This window comes from Pseudopipra pipra, chromosome 3 (assembly GCF_036250125.1).
Source record: "Pseudopipra pipra isolate bDixPip1 chromosome 3, bDixPip1.hap1, whole genome shotgun sequence".
In the NCBI taxonomy this organism is placed as follows: Eukaryota; Metazoa; Chordata; class Aves; order Passeriformes; family Pipridae; genus Pseudopipra; species Pseudopipra pipra.
Window position 1 is genome coordinate 5,742,912 of NC_087551.1, and position 6,000 is coordinate 5,748,911.

Consider the following 6,000-nt stretch of genomic DNA (forward strand, 5'->3'; position numbering starts at 1 on the left):
AGAGAATTTTCATTTTACCCATAGTTTAGTGTAATCTTTAGCTGCAAACTAACAGCAAAATGTCTCATATGTGGATGATTCAGAATGAAAATAAAACCACTGGCTTCAAATTGCAGGAGAGTCGTGTCAGAGAAAGCTTTTTACCCATAACACAGTAATGGATGACACAGACTCTTCAAAGGCAGCAGCAGAATCGAATGCATTTTCTCTACTGGCTTTGCAGTGCATGTTTGGAGTCTCACTAATGAAGCAGAACTGATGTGATCAGATAAATATACGAAAAACTGCTCAACTGACAGGAATAAGGCCTTTGGAAACTCAGTTAATAGTACTTTTTCGCATTTGGGGGTGTTTTGCAATGTAACTTCTGCTTATAAAATGCTCTGCAGCTTTAAGATGAGAGGATGAGATATTCTCAGTGAAAGAATATTGCCAAGGTTGTCCCTTGGCAACGTGCCATCAGAAGGATCTCGGTGGTGGTCATTATCCTTGAGACAAAGTCTTTCTTGGGATATCAGGAGCCGGTACAAGTAGGAGTGTATCCTGCCCTAGAACAACTGATATCCACTCTCCTTTCTTCTCCTGTCTGGTTCACACAGCGGTTATGGTGGGTTTGGTTGGACCCTGTTTCAGCTGATCCCTGCTGCTTGCACCAGAGCAGGGGTAGGGTGGCTTTGACCTTCCACGAGTGCAACTGGTTGGTACTTACTGTAGGTACTTCCTTTGCTTTGCATAGATTGTTAGACCAAGGTTCAAAACAGGGCCACAGAGAGATAAGAAGGTGGTTTTCCCCCGGCAATTATTTCTCTTGTGACAGAATCAGGAGTTCCTGTCTGGCCAGACCCGTGTGTCCTGAAATGCCCCTTGGCCCTTTGCAACTCACCCTTCCCCAGCAGTCTAGCTCTTGCCAGTCACCCTTGAAAGAACCAGGTCAGCAGTAGCACACAGGCAGCTTCATCAGACACCAGGGCTAATCTAGGGTCTCCACCTTGGTTGAACTTCATGGCACAAACAGTGGTGAGGAGGCAATAATTAGAACAGAGCTTCAGTTGAGGCAGATATACCAACCCTCTGTAATCACCCACATAGCAGCTCACTATTCCCTGACCCCATCTGCACTTGCAAATCAAGCACTAAGTGAGGGATTGGGAAGGTGAACAGCAGTAATTTTTGTGATTTTTTTCAGTTTGGTTTCCATTTGCTTGTTTTTAAGGGGGAAAAAAAAAACCAGCTCATTCCAATCGCTCTCCAGGAAGATGAAGGGCATTCCTTAAGGCAGCGAGTGGCTCCCTCTATACTTTTGTGCCTGATCCATCAGGTGGTGTGGCCACACCTGGCATTCCGAGTTTGGATGTTGTTGTTGTTGTTTGCGGTGTGGCAACAAATGTTCCCTCTTAGACATCTTTATTACTGTTTTTCTCTTTCATAATCCTTGGAACGAAGCCGTGGCAAACAATCTTCCCTCTGACTCTTTCCCTACACGTGGAACTGATTTTGGGGGAGCGCAGTGTTTTCTTTAGGACTTGATATCCTGCCCTGCCTGACGTTGCTGGAAGAAGGACTCGCCTCCCTGCGTGTGACTGCCTTTGTTCTGGGGTGGGCTGGTTGGCGTCCCCCGTGCTGCTGTGGTGAGGGTATACACAGGCTCTGTGCCACTGGCTGAGCTTCCCTTGAAATGTCTCTTGTTTGTCTTTCCTCTTTAAAGTGGAGTGCATACACAATATACAGACATCAGCACTCTTGGTTCTATAAAATTCATTATAGGAACTGCCTGGAGGCTTCTGCCAGGTTTCGGACTCCATCAATCTATGCCAACGTATAAGTCCTATAAGGAGCAGCTGAGGGAGCTGGAGGTGTTTAGCCTGGAGAAAAGGAGGCTCAAGGGGGACCTTATCACTCCTACAAGTACCCAAAAGGAGGTTGTAGTGAGCTGGGGATTGGTCTCTTATGCCAAATAAGTGATAGGACAAGAGGAAATGCCCTCAAGTTGCGCCAGGGGAGGTTTAGATCGGATAGTAGGAAAAAATTCTCCACTGAAAGGGTTATCAAGCACTGGAAGTGATGGAATCACCTTCCCCGGAGGTGTTAAATAGATATACAGATGTGGCATCTGGGGACATGGTTTAGTGGTGGATGTGGCAGTGCTGAGTTAATGGTTGGACACAATGATCTTAAAAGGTCTTTTCCAACCCAAATGATTTTATGATGCAATGCTCTGCTCTAAGCCAAAGCTGGTGACAGGCAGCTTCCAGCCTGAGCACAAGGAGGAAATCTCAGTTTTGAAGGTCAGTCCCCAAAGTCACTGGCATGTCAGGCAGCACAAGAGATACAAGACTATTCCTCTACTTTTTTTATTTTTTTTTTCACATCTTCAATTCTCAGAGATAACAATGGACATAGTAGTTGAGGCAGGTTATTACAGCAGTAAGTGTCCCATCACAAAAATATCAGCTGCACAGGGAATGGTGTGGGCAGTGATGAGAAGGATGTGCAGTTTTGGAGGGGGCTGCAGACCTTTTTGCTTCCCCTGACCATTTAAAGATGCTCTGTCTCACTTTGCCTGGCAGTGCAGGATTCCAAAGCAGCTGCCTTCCCCAATCCTCTCTGGGAGCAAGAGGGCAAAGCAGCCATGAACAGCAGCTCAAGTTTTGGTGCTATTCAGACAGATCCTGCCAGCCCAATCCGCCAGCTCTGGAGTGGTTTGGGCAGTCGGCCAGGCAGAGCTGCTGCTTCAGCTTTATTCTGTGTAATAAATGTGCTCTGGCAGTGCACCAACTGCCTTATCTTCTTGGAAGGACAGAATCCCTTGGAGAGCCAGCCTCCGGGCCCAGCTAGGACTGTGCTCACTTCCCCAGGCAAAGGGAGCTGGTTGCAATGCTTGACACACTAACTTTGCCTTTTTAAGACTCTCTCATTTTGAAACAGAGCATGTCACCACGTTCAGGACAGCAAATTAGCCAAGGGAAGTCGTCTTCTATCTGTCTTAATTAAGCATTAATAAAACCTGTCATTGACTCTCCCCTGTGATTATCAGTCAGTCAATGGGATATAGTATTTCAGTCAATCATCTTCCCCTCAGGGTCACTGAAGGACTGTCCCAGCCTTGCTAAAGGCAGTGGGAACCAGTCCCACGACATCAGTTGGACTCTGTTTGGTGCTGCTGTGGATGCAAAGTCCCTTATGATTACAGAGGCAGAAGCATCACCTACGAGTAAATCCCCCCGAGATCAATGGAAAGGTTTTCCTGCATCAAGTCATCCATGTACCAAAGGGCATCTGTGCCCAGAAACCAAATGACCACACCTCTGTCTACATGCACAGACCTTGAACTTGGCTCACCCTGCCCGTGCTCAGGAAGATCAGTCTTCTCCCTTGGGGAAATAAGGGTGTGTAGGGGTTAAATGAAGGGTGAACATATGCCCACAAGAGCCAGAGGAAAACTGCTGTCATGTCAATTCTTGCACTGGACAGAAAATGCAGACTGGAAGCTCAGGGTGGAGGGGGCAGATGGTGGGAAAAACAGAAGCGAAACATCCACAGACCTGGAGAATCACAAACTAGAGTCTTAGATGGCAGCTCCAGATCCGTGTGTGGCCATTCCCATGGTAGTTTTCTCTGTGTGCAGACCTCAACCTCTTCTGAACCAGCTCAGGGAGCCAAAACTGCATGTGCAGAAGGAGCTGAGGGGCTCTGATAGTGCTTTTCTGTCTGGGCAGATGTGTATTACCCATTAAAAATACACCGGATGTTTCTCATTAGGCAACTCAGCCAATATACTAAATAAATACAGAAGCACACAAGTAAATAAATACAAGCAAATAAAAACAGAAAAAAACAAGATTTTGGTGCTGTTTAAAAACAGTGAATTTTGTACACCATAAATTTCCTGCAAATGAAATTCTGCACATCCTTATACCAGTTGGATTAAAACATTATGTGAGCTTGAGAAACAAAGCTACTATTCAGGAGGTATCAGCATGTGTGTTTGCCACATACAGAGCATTTGCAAAACAGTGACTGGAACTGCTTTTCTGGCTTTGGTTTTGAGAAACACTGAGAGCCTGAAGACATTCAGTCTCTAGTTTTTCCCACTCTATGTTTATTCTGTGAAAGGCGGGAGTGAACAGCCTGGTCTGCAGGTGAGAGCAGAAGCAGACAGGGGCTGAAACTTGTGTTTTAGCTGATTTTCAAACACATCCTCACTTCCTAGCCATGGGAGCAAGAACATCACTGAGCTCTGCCTCTGGCATTGCTTCCCACAGCCTCTCTTTGTGTCATATCTTGGATAACTAGCTCTGTCTGTGACTGGACTGTGTGTGATTCCAGGGGTCAGCGTTCCTGGCAAAGGGTGGTACTTTACATTTGGTAACAGACCTCCTTTCCTCTGCACAAAAGTGAGATCTCATCCAGCAACCCAGTGTAATTCCATTCAAATCTGTAGCTAAAACCTCTTCCATCACTCTGAGCTGTTTGTTTAATTCTCCGTATTACTTAAAGTCCTGTTAAAATTCTCTTCATCTTAAATGCTTATTGAAGTGAGCCAGAAGGGCACAAAACCAATGTAATTAGCAATAAAAATAATTCCAACTCCCAATTACTTCATTAATATGAAGAGAAGTGCAAATTCCACAGAAGCAAATTTGCCTACAGGTACAGAGCTGGTGCAGCACCATTAATGGTAATGGATGGGGACCACCAGGGACAGGGGCTCTTCTTGCTCCAACAGGGTTCTTTTCATGAGAAGTATGTCCAGGTTTTGTGCTCTTGTTTATTGTTAATTTTTGTCATTTTTTTTCCACAGTGCCCAAGATTTTTTACTATTATTTTTTAACCAAATTCATAACAGTGAAGTAATATCCTGCCTTGATGATACCCCATCCATCCCACCACTGCTTTGCAGTAGCAGTGTCTCCAGGAGATAATTCCTTTCCCCTCTCCTCCCCCTGAAGAAGCAATTCCTTCTTGTCAACTCTTCAAGCAGTGTTTTTCAGCTGTGGCAGCATCCAGTAGCTAAGCAACAAACAGCATCCCCAAACATGAAATCAAGGTGCATGGGAGGAAGAAAAACCTGCTGCACACATTATCGTGCAATCCAGTGAAAATTGCTGCATCATGGATACTTTTGCTTCACGTTAAAATGGAATCAGGCTGCCACATCTTGAAAACAACCCATTCTCTGAAGGGTAGGAGTGATTGCCACCTCCTTTTGCTTTAGCTTTCAGCGGAGTTTTGGCCCTGGTTTGGTCCTCATGGACTCTCTGAGGAGACATCTGGGTATGCAGGGCTGAGAGCTTGGCCTTAATTCCCATCCTTTGCAGGTAGCAGAGAAGAAAATTAGGACATGAGTGGAAATGCCTTATGCCCAGTGGTTTACCTCATCTTGGCAAAGCTTGGGAGAGTAGAGCCAGGCTGTGAGAGAACTGCTCCCAGAGCTGGGATAGTGCCAAAGCTGTGCCTGGAGATACTCAGGGACTACTGCTCCCAAATACCAAAATATTCTGTTCTGTTCTGTTCTGTTCTATTCTATTCTATTCTATTCTATTCTATTCTATTCTATTCTATTCTATTCTATTCTATTCTATTCTATTCTATTCTATTCTATTCATCCTTTACTAGTAAAAGTTATTAGTATGCTTTCAGTCATGAGTCTTGCTGGTTGGTTGTTGGAGAGTTTTTTTAGTTGGTTTTGGGTTTTGACCTCTGAACTTAAAAAATCTTTTTCATACTCCTTGGCAGAAGCCAAGAGACAATGCCAATCTACACAGCTGTGTCTTAAACATCCCCTTGCACTTGTTTCTTTGTCCTGTTCCTATCTCCTTTTCCTCTCCCACACATATTGCCTTGATGGAATGGACTGAAGCACAATTTTCTTTTAATAGGCAAATGACTTTTAGTTGGTCCCTGAGTTATGGCCTAACATGTGTTTCATTTTACAAGTCATAATAACCTCTCCATATACTGTACATTTTGTTCCAACACACTTTTTAATGAGAAAACAAA